A 16,118-nucleotide genomic window follows, 5' to 3' on the forward strand; every position below is an offset into this window, starting at 1 on the left:
AAAAAAAAAACTCCGACTTAACCTATATGGCTCTCGCGCAGCGGTCATAATAATGACCACTAATAATCCACTTTCTGCTACATGTTCCCTATGCTCAGTTAAGATTCTCGTTAAGAAGGAAAATCTGCTATGGATAACCATGCTAAAACAAAACAAAATCAGAATCGTGTTCAAGGTACCAGACAAACAAAGGCAATTTCAAGTTCAGCAGACATAGTTACTGTTGCCGAATTAACAGCTACTTATCATGATGTGCAACATGGTCACAGCCTGTCAACTGACTGTTGGAACAAAGTCAGTGCAAAGATGCAGATGGGCCCTGGTATGTCGTGTCATGGATATGTCCAGGTTTTTTGTCAGACACAGGTGGCAACCCTACTTCTGACTTGTTTTTAGACGAGTTCGATTACATAAATAAAGCTTGATTTGTTTTGTACATGTGCTCATGTTCTCCTTATTGTGTAGGTTATAGCAGATTTAAGTCTGTATATCCTCCTTAAGTACCAAAGGTAAAAGTATAAACTTTATTTTTTAGACGAATATTATACCTGTTGAGATTAGTAATGATATTTCATTAAGGTCAACAAAAGATAAAACAATAATTCTGCACTGTATTAAGTTATGATTTCTAATAACAAAAGTTCACATTCAACATAATTTACAGCATTAATTACTTTGGCAAGTTAGCTGTGATATAACAGCTGGGATAATGCATTGGGAGCAAGTGAGTTTTGAAAATAACCGCACTTCAGGGGGTTAAAGGTAGCATCCCCCTGGCGTACGGGTATTTTCTCATAACTGACTTGCTCCCAGTGCATTATTCCTTACATAGGTTACATGTATGGAAAATGTAGTGGAGCAGAATTAAGCAAAAAGTATGTATAAAAAAAAATCAAGTAAAGCACAGATAGTACAGTACTTGAGTACAGTAAGAAAGTATTTCTAATCAATGACCAATACACCCCTGTGGACAGAGATGGGCAAAAATACATCAAAATGTATTTTGATAGAAAATACCCTTCAAATAAATGTATCAAAATAAAATACAAAATACTGTTGCCAGAAAATGTAACAAAATACAATACATGTATTTTGTATTTTTAAAATACAGGAAATACTTTTTCTGGATTTTCAGTTTTCTCTCAATTTGGTATAGCAGAACATTCAGGTTTGGGCTATTCAGTGGCGTAACGTAGTTATCACGGGCCCAGGTGCAGGCTATTATGACGGGCCCTCGTCAGTGTTGTAAGGCAGTGGTTCCCAAACATTTGAGTCCTGTATCCTTTTTTCATGTTTGTAACCGCCGCCACCATGCCCCTGCCCCCGCACACATATTCCGCCTATTACACCTGTCAGTGTAATTTTTTCGCTGAATATAGGTATACATCAGAATTTTTGGCAATGTGACTTGGCTATTCAGACTATTTAAATTGACATAAATATGTCTATGGGGCCTGGCTACGGGGCTATATAATTTACACAAAGCTCTGGTGAACCCAGTAAAAAAGGAAGAACAGTCACAGAATGTGAGTGTAACTTAAGCAAAGCTATTAAAAGACAACAACTTGATTGATTTTGTACTTATATATTTTTGCAGGCAGCAGCTGTGTGACTTTCATGTTTTCACAAAACAGGGCTCTCATTGCAATCTCTATGGCTTCCGGGAGGGCTATCCCCACCATGCTTTCGTCATACGTAATTGCGTATAAGGACATCATACGGCTTTGATCAAGTCACATTCTGTCAAGTCACATTCTGATCAAGTCGATTCGCTCTTTGAAAGAACCTCCTTTTATTCAGTGTACTAATGAAGATAAATTGACAAAGATCAAGACAGCTATCTTAGTTTTCGACCTGAGCCCTGTTTTGTGAAAAAAATTGATTTAACATGAGAGTCAATGAGGGAGATCTGGGGTGATTTCCTTTTCGTCCCAAAAAGGGGCGGGCCATAAGAAGCACCAGTTTTGGCAAATTGACTGATGCCTGATTCGACAATGACATTCAGAGGCAGATCAGATCGTCTACTGGTAGAATCCGACAGAAAAAAATCGCCTTCTGCTTAAACACTGGAGAAAGTATTTTGAGTATTTTAAATACAAAATTACTCCACTCTAAAGTATTTTGTTACAAATTACATTCGATTTTTTATCGGCCCTATCAAATACAAGTAATTGAAATCCTGCCCATCTCTGCCTGTGGATAGGTATGGTTTGTGTTCTGTGGGTGGGGGTAGGTGGGCACCAGAGAGTCACTGTTGCCCAGGGGCACCATGAAGTCTTAATACGAGCATGCTGACCAGTGAATGGACCTTCCAGACACAGGTGTCATTATACTACAATTACTTGAGACACATTCACTGCACACTGATCCCTATTCCACTAATTGTGAGACTTCTAACACGAATTGGCTGGATGTCTGTTGAATGAGGTCAGTCACTTTAAAGGGGGTGAATACTTGGGGAATCGTTTATTTTTAATTTCATATTTTTATTTGATTGCATAACTGTGTAGAAATCTGTTTTCACTTTGGCATCAAAAAGGGCTTTTTTGTGATTTTTTTTGTGTCAAAAAAGCCAATTTATATTGACCATGATTGATTTATAAAACCAATAAAAGGGTAAAATATCAAATGGGGTGAATACTTATGGGAGGCAGTGCATGTTGATGTAAGTGGAGACGCCATAAGGGAGACAATTCACAGATGTAACAAGAGCAATCCGAGATTTCTTACCTCCAGCAAGGGTCCGTTAATTTATTGCAGTACTGCGTCTCAACGACGTTGTATTCACAAAGTGACGTTGTATACACCCAAAACTCAGTGTAAATCTTGTATCAAGCACTTGCTCGATCCCAATGCACAGTTTTCGATTACAGTGAGTGACAACGTATCACATACTTAGTTAGTAACGCGAAGCAATGTCAGGATCAATATCGTATTGGGACATTGAGAGAAAGATCGTGTATTAGTCTAAACATCATTCCTTGTTTTGACAAATAACCTCATTGGGATTTTCCACGAACCAAAATCCTCACCCATACTACAATGTGAATCATTCGCCCCGATAGATAGATCTTGCTTTACTATCAACGTCAACCCTTGCTGGAGGTCAGAAATATCGGATTGCTCCAGATCCGGATCATCCTGATTTTAATGGGGATGTCCCAGGAGCAAGATCCACCTCTTGTGAAAATTTCAGAAAGATCCGCCCAGTAGTTTCTGAGGAATCTTGTCCACAGACAGACAAACGGACAAATAAATACATTAACGGAGCCGATCGCATAACCTCCTTGCTGGAGGTAAAACATAACGGAGCCGATCGCATAACCTCCTTGCTGGAGGTAAAGATCCGCCTAGTAGTTTCTGAGAAATCTTGTCCACAGACAGACAAACGTACAAATAAATAAATTAACAGAGCCGATCGCATAACCTCCTTGCTGGAGGTAATACAAATGAATGGGGAATCAGGGGGGAATCTGATATGGCGGATGGCCAATGGCGGATTAGTAACAGGATGTCCTGCTCTGTATTATAAAAAGCCAGGTAACTACTAGCTAGCTGACATGTTACCCAGAGTTTTATAGGTTAAAGGTGATTCATGTTAACTGTTAAGCATCATTAACTTGGCAACCGAAACAAACAAAACAAATACATATTTGAAAGTTTCCTTTTGCATCAAAACACAACAGTAAATATTATAGCCTATGTCTGCCACCGGAACCTGTCGACCAATCGAAATGCAGTGGAAGGAGTTTGATTGGCCATTCAATAGGAGGATTATTTTTGATACAGACCAGCAGACCCTGGCATATCGAAGTGGGTTTCACTGCAGAACATGAAGATCCAGGGGGGGAGCTGGCTCATGTTCTGCAGTGAGGACCACTTCGATATGTCAGGGATTATAGTAAACTGGTCAGCATCGGAAGATGAATCCAGACCAGACAAACAGGTCGTTTCATCCTGAAGGGATTTACCGTTTATTATACGGTTAGGCCTACTTGCCAAATCGATAAAAGACATTCCTTAAAAAAAATCTCTTCATAATTCGGTTGCCGTTTTGTGTCTTCCGCTGAGAAAAACAGTGTTCTTCACGGAAATAAAACTTAAAAGTTTCAGGTGAAGTGAATTGACCACTTGCGGAGTGATATGAAATATGTTAATATGTCAGTGGCGCAAAACCTGTTGCCAATGGCAGATTTCATTCATTGTTTGCACCAGTCATAATAAATAATTACCATTCACAATTATATTACACTTATCGTAACGGATATTTAATGTAAATCGAGGTAATCAAATAAAACGTTGCTGCACAACGCCACAACACCTAAAACTCTGATGAACTATTTGCGTGCAGAACTATTTTTTCTCAGCGGAAGCCACGAAAAGGCAACACCATCACTTGGAAGGAGATTTTTAAGAGTAATGTATTTTTTATCGTTTAGGCAAAATAACGTATAAGAAGCGGGATAATGTGCACGGAACGGTATTTCGTAATGAATGGGTTTATATTCCGACACTGACCTGCGGACTATAGGCTTAGTTATCCCTTAGGCTTCATAGTGAGGTGGACAACTGGAGAAACCGAACACAGCTAGAATCTCTGGAATGGTGACGTCATTGTTGAGTTCAGACAAGACTTCCTTGAAAGAGGCTGTTGTTGGTAAAACTATTGTACGCATGTTTAATGAAGTCAACATTCCGAGATTGACGTAGCCTAATTAAAGGTAATTTGCATTTTTATCATTCAAAGCTGATCTTTGTGTGGTTCAACTTTTAATTATATTACAGTCACAGACATGCTTAACTGCGAGTGCTAACTCGGAATGTGTGATAGTTCAGCGGTGGCGCGAGGCTTCGCCCATAAGCGAGTCGTTCTTGTGGTTTTGGTAAAATTAGTGATTTGGGCTACAATGTTTGGCACGAGTTTCAGTTTATCAGCTGTTTGAAAGAAATGTCACTCTGCAAGCCAGCAAGTTACATCTAACCTCCAAAACACTCTACGTTTATGTCGTAATAAAGCTAAACTACAAATTGCTCGTTCTTTTGTATGTGATGTCAAAGACAAATAACATAAACACCTTGCGTGACGTTAATGACAATTGTTCGCTGCGTTCTTTTCCGACTTTGACAGACTGGTCAACGTAAACACCCGGGGCCTCTTCAAAACCGCTCTCTCCACACTCCCTCTCCGTCAAGGAGTGAACTCAGTTTTGTAGTCACACCCGCGGCTGTAGTGGTCTCTGTTAAAATTAAGGGGTATGGTGTAATACAGTGGCAAACTTTGGGATGCCCTACATGGAAAAGAGAAATTGACATTAGACTCGTTTTCATTGAGATAACGAACATAATAAATAAGGAGACCCTGGGAAATAAAGAATTTACTCCTATCATGTGGAGCTGCATTTCATGTGTTATGTACGTTAACTTTCTGATACATTGTACTGACCCACACAAGTTGTATTCAGTGTTTTACTGCATTTGCTGCTAATTTCAGTTTGACTGATATGTTGTAAATTACTCATAAATAACACATACGGCCAGAAAAAATTGTTATGGTGCTGCTCTACGGAAACAAAACACTGTTGCACATGCTAGCGAATCCTGCATCGATGCAAATTAGCTCAGATTCGTTGATGTAGGGCCTTATAACCAGAGACATTACAAGGGACTTCGTTAAAACCGCCTTTCACTTGGTTTGGGATGGCATTTAATGTATCCGACCCTCTACGTGAATGCGAAAACGACGTTTAATTGGGAGAGGGTGTAGGGGCTAGTTTGGAAAAGGCCCAAGGTGTCAGTCAAAGAGGAGTTGAACACTGTCTCCTTCATGATGTAGTTAGATTCCCTTTGCCTCTTCAGTAAAATGCACTTGACTGACGAAATGAGTCATAGTGTTCATTTCTTAAATCATTAAATTGTTGAGATGCCTTCAACTGGTCAGCATTGCAGGTCACATACATTCAGTGTTGAGTGTTTTTTATCACCAGCCAACACTTTAGCATAACACGGTAAAGTAATAAATGACTCATTTGCACAAATCACATTTGATTAATGTATTTCATACATTTTAAAACAAGAACATCACCAGTCTGTTCACAAAGGAAATAGTCATGTTTGTCATGGGAAATTCCAGCCGATGAGGCTGATATTCTGACGTAATGTAGGTGTGTTCTAGCTCGTGCAGGGGATGGAGGGCCACTCTTTTACCAGAGAGGATTGAGGCCAAGCCTTAGATAGAGAATGGACCATGTACATACATACTGTATATAGATGTCTATGGAATGGACAGCCACTCCACAGGATTTGAATGGAGAGCTGTGAAGCTTCTTCCTGTAACCATTTGTCTACTGCGCAGCATAAGGTCCAGTTTGGTCAATTAAAGCAGAGGGAGAAATGTCATAAGAAACATTGTACATTCTGCTAGCTGTGCCCCAAACATTCTTTCAGCTCACATTGTAATTGAGGCATACTTATTTCACAGCATAATGAAGACCTAGTTGTAGAAAGACACTATTACTTTAGAACATGGGTCTCAAACTCCAATTACGTGGGGGCCGATGAGCGTCCAGTCTGGTCAGTGGGAGGCCAGATTTTTTGTATCTGTTGGCTTGCCTATCACAATACTGTAGAGGCCACTTTTGAGTGTGGAAAATGTACCATATGTGATCAGTGGTACAATGATTAGTGTTGTTGAATAACAATAAGCTGACCTGATTTTCAATTCCTGGCGGCTGCAAGACGCTCTTTGGATAAAGGTGTTTGTTATAGTTGCATTTTTGGATCACTTTGTCTTATTGATAGCCCATGACTTACATATACAGCAGTAATAGTGGGATAATGTCTTCATTGACAACTACATTGTTTTTTCATGCACATTTCAAAGCAAATGCTGTACTGCACCACTTTTGTATTGTTGGTAACAAGGCTGCAAACAAACAAAACAAAGCTGAAAACTGAAAACTAAAATAAATGTATTTATAATAAATTAATTTCAAGTCAAAATACAGCATCTTTCCATCTATAATGATCTAAAATTAAAAGTTTACTGATATGCTGATCATTGATGGTGCAACGTCTGTAATTATTACTCAGAGTGACTTCCATGACAAACCAGAATGCTCAATTGCGTCGCATAGATGGTCAAATACTCCTTAGCTGTGGTACTGCCTTGCATTGTTTTCATACAAAGGAATTCCTCTGTCACTTCAAACGGGTTGTTAACACTGTGGAAAAAAATCGCGAGCTAAGCATTATCATTTATGTCAGTACAGTACTCTCGTCCAGTGCCACAGAATACGCACTGACACTTTTGCCTTTGACACACAGCTAGATTTATTTTCCGATATTGACCGCCGGACTAGGCTATACATCATCCCGCTTATTATTTGGTTACTTGGTAAAATGATTCCTCCAAAATACCTGTTTTTAATCATTTTGTTGCCATTTTGTGACTTCCGCTAAGAAACTTCACGCAAATAGAACTTTAAAGTTTCAGGTGTTGCATAGCAGCCCATTACTTGCTGACTTCAATTATGTTTCCATTACGTTAAATTACTTGACTACTTGCGAGATGATATGAAAGATGTGAATTGGAAGCACAAAACCTGTTGCCAATGGCAGCCGTAAAAGTTGAGATGGCCCACCTCAAATCAATGGAACTTTTTGCAACATTCTGAGGAGCCGACGGGCCAAATGAAATAGCTTGGCGGGCCAAATCTGGCCCGTGGTCCAGGAATTTGAGACCCCTGCTTTAGAACATGAAGGGGGTATTACACTGCCCACATTCATCTTTGGAGTAAATCTGAATGATATGGAATCTGAGCATTCAACAAATTTCCTCCTACTGACAGTTTGAATTATATTTACATTAGTAAATAGTTCTGTTCATTGCTAAATCATTTCAGTTATCAGTTATCTTTTATAAATGGTAGTCTTTTTCTGTTTAATTAGCCAACCTACATTGCTCACTTGCCAAACCCCAACATTGCGCCAACCCTGTGCCACTATGTAGCAGGTTTGATACGTTTCTCTAGAAAATAATACTGGTCATATGAAGAGACAAACACTTCAGAAGTAAGGTTTTTTTTATGTCAAAAAGCCCAAATGAATGGAGGTCAATGGAAGGCTAATACTAACGAAATGATAACTAGCTGGCTTACATTACTGGTGTTAGTTCAAACTAACGTTTGAAGCTCATCAAGTTTGCTTGCAACAACACATGCCAAACTCATATAATTCCTAGCCTTGCCTGCTACTTAGCTCATGGTAGTTAACATTAGCCATGCTGCCATTGATCAGTGGCGCCTCCTGCAAAAATTATCGGGGGGGGGAGGGGACATTTTTTGATAATGTTTATCGCGACTCATTCAGTGAAATATTTCCCCGCTAGCTACATAGCTAGATAAGCTAGTTACAGGTGGAAAGCTATGAAAGAAAGTTACATCCAGGAGCTTTCTTTCATACGCGAACATGATTTGGCTCCACATCAAATGATCCCACTTTTTCATTATCCACATGTCTCAAATGTTATGTGATGTAACATAGCTTTACAGGACACATGATATGTCCAGTAACAACATAAAGAAGGGGGCATCATACAAGTCAAAACCAACCATATTTATTGACTGGTCTTGAAAGTATTGGCTTACAAAAGCAAAATAAGTCATCACATAAAAAATAATTCACTGTTAGTGCAAGAAGCGAACAATCACACTTTGAAACCTATGAAAAGTGACAGTGGTATACAGTAGAAATACAGGCCACGTTAGCCACTTCAAGACCACAATTTTTTTCTTTCCAATTCTTGGATATAGGATTTCCCTCCCTTTATAGAAACCTGTTGAATGGATACATTTGGTCTAGGAAGTCCTTATTGTTTTGTTGTCACTTTATCTTCATTAGTACGCAGACTAAAAAGGAGTCTCTGTCATAGAGCAAATTGAGTTGTTGCACTGAACGCGAGCCATCTTGACAGAATATGCCTTGGTCGAAGCTGTATGACGTTCTTATACGTTTTTACATCCATTGCTTTTGACAAAAGCTTGGAGGGGCGAGCCCTCCCAGAAGCCATAGAGCAGGGGTGCCCAATACGTCGATCAGTCGAATACGATCGACTGGTCGATCGCAGGGCCAATGAGAGTAGCTCACAGAACTCAGCAAAAATAAAAAATAAAAAAAAATCGCGTTTTCAGAAAAGCAATTCATCCTATCATATAATGATATTATAATGTGCCCGCTGATTGACGTGTAGACAGGCCAGTCTGCTGGTTGCTTTAAAGTTTGTTACACCATTACCATAACAACCATAATGTATCTACCTGATCTCATAGCCTACTACAGACAAGCCCAATTGCTTTCCTTCTACCGCTGTATTTTCGTTTTCGCTGTAGCTCGATTCTCTGTGTAGTAGCCTACAAAAAAAGTTTCAGTTTGAACAGTGAGTTCTAGTTTGAGAGTGTGTACTGTGGGCCAAATGCCTGTATGTATGTTAAAAGAAAATCCTAGTGTTAAAAAAAGTTACATTTCAGTGTGTGGATTTTTTTAATCATAAATGTAGGCTACTAAATTGTATGGGCAATGTAATGTCACTGTGTATGAAATCACATGCTGATTAGTAGCCTCTATTGTGGATGTTACTGTTGTTATTTCCAGGGTAGGTATGGAAATTAAACTCAATCGTAAATTAATTCAACTTGTCATTTAAGTGTGAAACCTAAGCAAAATAGCCCGTATGACACTGTGTGTTCGTTTTGGTATTGTAAATTTAAAAAAGACACATAATGTGCGTAGTTAGTAGATTATTCTGACCCAGACACTTAAAAGGTAGATCACCATTCAGAAAAGTGTGGGCACCCCTGCCATAGAGAATGCATTGAGAGCTCTGTTTTGTGAAAAAAGAATGGATTTAACATGGGAGTCAATGAGAGAGGTCTGGGGCGATTGCCATTTCGCCCCAAATCACCCAGAAGGGTGAGGCACGACTTTTGCCTGACTGCCTGACTGTTACCTGATTGGACAATGACATTCAAAGGCAGATCAGACGGTCTAGTGGTAGAATCCGACAGAAAAAAAATATAACATTTACATTTAGTCATTTAGCCGACACTTTTATCCAAAGCGACTTACAAGGAAATTGCATTTATACATCAGGAGCAGTTTTTTTTTTTCTTTTCCCATAGGCAGTGCATCGCCCCAATCGCCCTTATGGACAAGCCGCCCCTGCCATAGATACTACCAACCATGTAGCTTCCAAAGCTTGTCCGAAAGAGTGATGCCTTGTTATGGTACATAATCTTTGACAGTAATACAGCACGTACAATTATGTTCATCTTTCTTATTGTTATCTTATCGGCCATAAAAACATGAATTAGGTCGCTATGTCTTGTTTATTTTTCTAAAATCTTTGCTTTTACTGCCCATGGAGCAGTAAACATTGCCTGACCTCAAAGATAGATAGAAAGATGGATACCACGTTTGTGCTTTGATGTGCTTCTGTGTAGTCACCGTATTGGACCAGTCACGATCCGCTAGTAAATAAATAAGAGTGTACAACCCTTGTTGTTTCCCTTCCCCTTCTGCCACACAACCCTCCCCCTTCCCCCACTCCCCCCCTCCTATCTCCACCCGGCCGACCTCAAGCAGATGGGTGCCACGTGCCGTGGTTCTGCTTAAGGTTTCTTCCTGCCTAACAGGGAGTTTTTCCTTGCCCCTGTTGCCATTGTGCTTGCACTAAGGGGGTTCAGGCTCTGGGCTCTGTAAAGCGCCTAGAGGCAATTGTATTGTTATGGCGCTATATAAATAAAATTGAATTGAATTGAATTTAATTGTATTGATTGACAGAGGCAGACAAAATCGACTGTAACTTGAACTGATTTGAATGCAATTTGGTAAACCTGAGAAATTGAACATAATAGTTGTTCATGTTGGGAGTTGCTAGTTTAAACTTGCAGTTTTGCACTTCAATATGTCAGCCTTTGTTTACATTTTGTTTTGTGCTGCATTACTGTATGTTAAAATGGGGGAGGAAAATTAATCGTTTAGATTAATTGACTAATCGATAAAATAGTCTATAGATTAATCGATAGAAAAATAGTCGTTAGTGGCAGCCCTACAATGAAGAACCTGACAGTCTGAAAAGCAGATCACAGAAGCTGAGGAAAGAATATCATTACCACAGTGAGACTGATAAAAATCAAGATGGATTGTCAACTGCACAGATAATCACATGTATTTAAAAAGTCTGTTCTATCATCTTCTCGAAGGCTTTGATAACTGAGAAGTACAGTCACAAGCAAAGAAGGGCTTAATCAATGACATTTCGGATAGATTACCACGGACCATGGAAAACAACAAGTTGTTCTTTGAGTTCCCCCTCAAAGTCAACTGTAGTTGAGTTATTGGTAAGGTTTGGACATTTTGATCCGCTAGTTGGAGAAGGACTGACTTTTTTTTAAACAAAAAGCAACTGAGAGTAGTTTAGCTTTTGAAAGCCACAAACATAATAAATAGTGTGATTTGTAGCAGAATGAGCCATCTAAACTGGCTTCCAGGAACTGTTCTGAAGTTCTATTGATGTGCCAATCACAGGTATAAAAGCATTATGTAGGCACAATTATCGTTAGTTATCTTCCATTGACAAACAATGGCATTTGTGGCTGACTAACTTAGCAATTGTCAGCAATAGGCTATAGCCAGAGGGATGAATGAAGGAGACAATCATAGGGCAGTTGTTTAAAAAAACATGGCTCAACTGCCTACTGTTTCACAAATAAACAAGCTATCAGATACTTAACCTCCGTCACTTAACTAGTGCTAGCGGTATTTTGCTGTTGAATATAAGCTATAGTGACTGATGGGAATGTTACTATGGGCAAAACCAGTTATGGCTGACGTTCTCTTGGTGACAAATATTTCACATGTCTTCATAATGACAATGTTTCATACGTCATCATGTGCTGTCTTTGTGTCCTAGAATGTCAGTGGCACATTGGTGTAGTGGTGTATGTGTATTTCTTCTTACAGTTTTATGATAGCTTTTCTCTTTGCAAAAACCAAGTGAGTGTAACAGCATGTATGTTTGGGCATTCAACAGACGCTTTTATCCAAAGCGAAACAAAAGTAGGCTTCGGTAAATTCATGGATATTTTAAATTTGATTTCAAAGGTAATACATTTAGGCCTATATTGTCCTATGTTGTATGGAATATAAGGGCCATTTCATATTCTATGCGATTAACACACACACACACAGCTGTAAAGACAAGGCTCACAAAAGCAGGCCAACGTTAACTATATATAATCGCTGCCCTGCACCTTGTTCATCCAGTAGGGGAGTGAAACCTCTATTCTGTTAAGGCAAAGTATTAGCATCAGCGGAATTGCAGCTCTTGTAAACGAAAAGCAAAATGGTTTTGCAGCACAATCACACTTGCAATTTCTAGCAGAATCGTATCTCCAGTAACACCCAGAGTGTTCTGTACATGTCATTATACACCAGTAATAAATGTCATTATACACCAGTCATAAATGTATTTGTATTCACAAGCTGTCTACTGTCATTTTCTGCCAGATGTGCTCTAGGAGTTTTGATGTTAGTTTACACTCTAGCAATGTAAAATGGATTAGCTGATCATGCTATGGTCAACCATTACTATAACATTTCTCCAGTTATAAACATATTCAGCAAGCTAATGTGAATGATGGTAAAAAACATATTGAGCAAGCTAATTTGAATGATGGTTATAAACATATTCAGCAAGCTATTTTTTTCAAGCTAATTTAATTTAACTCCATGTATTGCTCTTGCTGCTTGCTTTTATTGAGTTTATGTAAAGCACGTCGAACTGCAACTCTTGTACGAAATGTGCTTTATAAATAAAGTCTTACTTACTTACTAATTTGAATGATGGTTATAAACATTGAGCAAGCTAATGTGAATGATGGTTATAAACATATTGAGCAAGCTAATGATGGTTATAAACATATTGAGAAAGCTAATGTGAATGATGGTTATAAACATATTGAGCAAGCTAATGATGGTTATAAACATATTGAGCAAGCTAATGTGAATGATGGTTATAAACATATTGAGCAAGCTAATTTGAATGATGGTTATAAACATATTGAGCAAGCTAATTTACATTTACATTTAGTCATTTAGCAGACACTTTTGTCCAAAGCGACGGACAAGGGAGAGAACAATCAAGCTTAAAACCTGGTGTAACAATAAATACTGCTTATTAAAAAAAAAAAAAAAAATAGAAAACGACATAGAGAGAAAAAGAAGTGCGGGCCTGTCACTGCCTAAGCCAAAGTGCCAGTTAGGAAGGGAGGTGCTCTCTGAAGAGTTGGGTCTTCAAGAGCTTCTTGAAGGTAGAGAGGGACACCCCTGCTCTGGTAGTGCTAGGCAGGTCGTTCCACCAACGTGGAACTACAACTGAGAATAGTCTGGATTGCCAGGCTTGTACCGGGGGCAGTGCCAGACGACGCTCACTGGATGAGCGCAGCGTCCTGGGTGTAACATTTGCCCTTACAAGAGCATTTAGGTAGGTGGGAGCAGAACCAGTAAGCACTTTGAAGGCAAGCATAAGTGACTTGAACTTGATGCTAGCAGCTACCGGCAGCCAGTGGAGCTCAGTGAGTAGCGGGGTGACGTGCCCTCTTTGGTTAGTTGAACAGATGCGCCGCCGCGTTCTGGATCATCTGTAGTGGTTTTACCACGCATGCCGGCAGGCCCGTTAGGAGGGCGTTGCAGTAGTCGAGGCGGGAACTCACCAAGGTTTGCACCAGCAGCTGGGTGGCATACTGGGTTAGGTATGGCCTGATTTTGCGGATGTTGTATAGCGCAAAGCGGCATGACCTGGCGACAGAGGCGATGTGGGCTGTGAAGGTTAGTTGGTCATCAATAATAACCCTGAGGTTTCTTGCTGTTTTGGATGGAGCAAGGGATAAAGAGTCAGTGTTGATGTTGATGATGTGGTGGATGAACTGTTTGGCTGGGAAGACCATCAGTTCTGTTTTGGCCAGGTTCAGCTGAAGGTGGTGTTTTTTCATCCATGTGGATATATCAGCAAGGCAGTCAGAGATCCGTGTCGAAACAGTGTTGTCCTCAGGAGGGAAGGACAGGACCAGTTGAGTATCATCGGCATAACAGTGGTAGGAAAAACCATGCGAGCGGATGATAGGGCCAAGCGAAGTGGTGTAGATGGCAAAGAGAAGTGGTCCCATTACCGACCCCTTGGGCACCCCAGTGGTGAGGTGGTGGGGTACATATAGATGACCTTCCCATGACACCTTGAATGAGCGCCCAGTGAGGTACGATTCAAACCAGGAGTGCGCCTTGCCTGAGATGCCCATACTTGACAGTATGGACAGAAGGATGCTGTGGTTGACTGTATCAAACGCAGCTGATAGGTCAAGCAGGACGAGAGCTGAAGATTGAGCTGCTGCTCTAGCTGTTTTTAAGGCCTCTGTCACAGATAGCAGGGCTGTTTCGGTGGAGTGACCGCTTTTGAATCCAGACTGGTTTGGATTGAGGAGATTGTTTGTTGACAGGAACTCTGTGACCTGTTTGGAGGCTGCCCTCTCAATTGTTTTAGATAGGAGGGTGAGAAGTGAGACCGGTCGATAGTTTTCCACCTGAGTGGGATCAAGAGACGGCTTTTTGAGCAGCGGCGTTACCCGAGCCACTTTGAATGAAGGAAATGTTGCAGAATTAAATGAGGCATTAATCACCTGTGTTATTGCCGGTAAGACGGCAGGGGAAATGGCTTGAAGGATGTTGGATGGGATGGGGCCCAGTGGGTATGTAGTTGGACGGCTACCTGCTAGGATTTTGGAGACCTCACTCTCAGTGAGAGGGGTGAAAGAGGGAAACGATGAGCCATTGATGGTAGCGCCCTTAGGGGGGGAGGACAGTTGGTCAAATTGTTTCCCAATGGCTGCCACTTTCTCTGTGAAAAAGGAAGCAAAGTTATCGGTGAGGTAAGTAGCTGGGGGAGGAGGAGGAGGGCAGAGCAGAGTTTTGAAGGTGGAGAATAGTTTCCGAGCATCAGTTGTACTGTTGAGCACTATTGAAAAAAGTTTTCTTAGCAGCAGTGATGCGGGATGATAAGGAGGCCAGCAGTGCCACTTTTTCTCAGCCGCGTTCGGAGGGTATCACTCAGCCATGAATGAGACTGGGTAGATCGCGCAGGTCTGGTAGAAAGTGGACACAAACTGTCCAAGCATGAGCTCAGAGTGGAGCAGAGAGATTCTGTGGCATCACTGACGCCTAGTGAGGAGAAGGTGGATAAAAGTGGAAGAGCAGAGGAAACCAGGGAGGAAAAGTGAGTGGGAGAGAGGTTGCGGAGGTTGTGCCGGAACGAGACCATAGAAGGAGGGACAGAGGGTTGCTCAATGAGCCGAACATCAAAGCGAATGAAGAAGTGGTCTGAGAGATGGAGAAGGGTTACGGTTAGGTTGTCCGTGGTGCAGTTCCGAGCAAGGATGAGGTCAAGCTCTTTCCCTGCTTTGTGAGTTAGAGGAGTGTGTACCTGTTGTAAGTCGAACGGGTGAACCAGGGTCCGAAAGTCAGCCGAGTTGGGATTGTCTAGGTGGATATTCATTTCGCCAAGGATGAGTATTGGACACTCCTGGTCAGGGATGGATGACAGCAGGGTGTCCAGCTCATGGATGAAATCACCCAGTTGTCCTGGTGGCACGTAGATAACAATCACATATGTTTTAACAGGAGCAGTTACCATAATTGCATGATATTCAAAGGAGGCATACCTGTTTGAGGACAGCAGTGGAGTAAATTTCCAGTTTTCCGAGATCAACAGCCCCGTCCCACCTCCACGACCAGATGGCCGAGAAGTATGGGAGGAGGCATAGTTAGTGGAGAGTGCTGCGGGGATAGCAGTGTCTTCAGGTTTGATCCAAGTCTCAGTGAGAGCTAAGAGCCCTAGTGAGAGGTGGTTGGCATAACCTGAAATGAAGTTGGCTTTGTTGCCTGCAGACTGGCAGTTCCACAGGCCAACAGAGAAGGAGGTTACAGCAGATGAGGTTTGTTGAAATGAGCGGAGGTTACCCAGGTTGCGCTGCCTTCTGATGCGCTGGGATCTCTTGTGGCAGCGAGTGACA

The 16,118-nt window shown here is 41.0% G+C and overlaps 1 protein-coding gene across 1 annotated transcript in view; it reads left to right on the top strand.

Annotated features, from left to right (window-relative positions):
* The first annotated feature begins 4,625 nt into the window (after nucleotides 1–4,625).
* The window catches only part of tradd (tnfrsf1a-associated via death domain), a 41,312-nt gene continuing 29,819 nt past the window's right edge, over nucleotides 4,626–16,118 (top strand). Inside the window, exon 1 of the mRNA XM_080843211.1 lies at nucleotides 4,626–4,721. The gene's annotated coding sequence lies outside the window, so the exon portion shown is untranslated. The remainder of the gene's footprint in view (nucleotides 4,722–16,118) is intronic.

Source organism: Sprattus sprattus (genome assembly GCF_963457725.1).
Source record: "Sprattus sprattus genome assembly, chromosome: 8".
NCBI classification, from domain to species: Eukaryota; Metazoa; Chordata; class Actinopteri; order Clupeiformes; family Clupeidae; genus Sprattus; species Sprattus sprattus.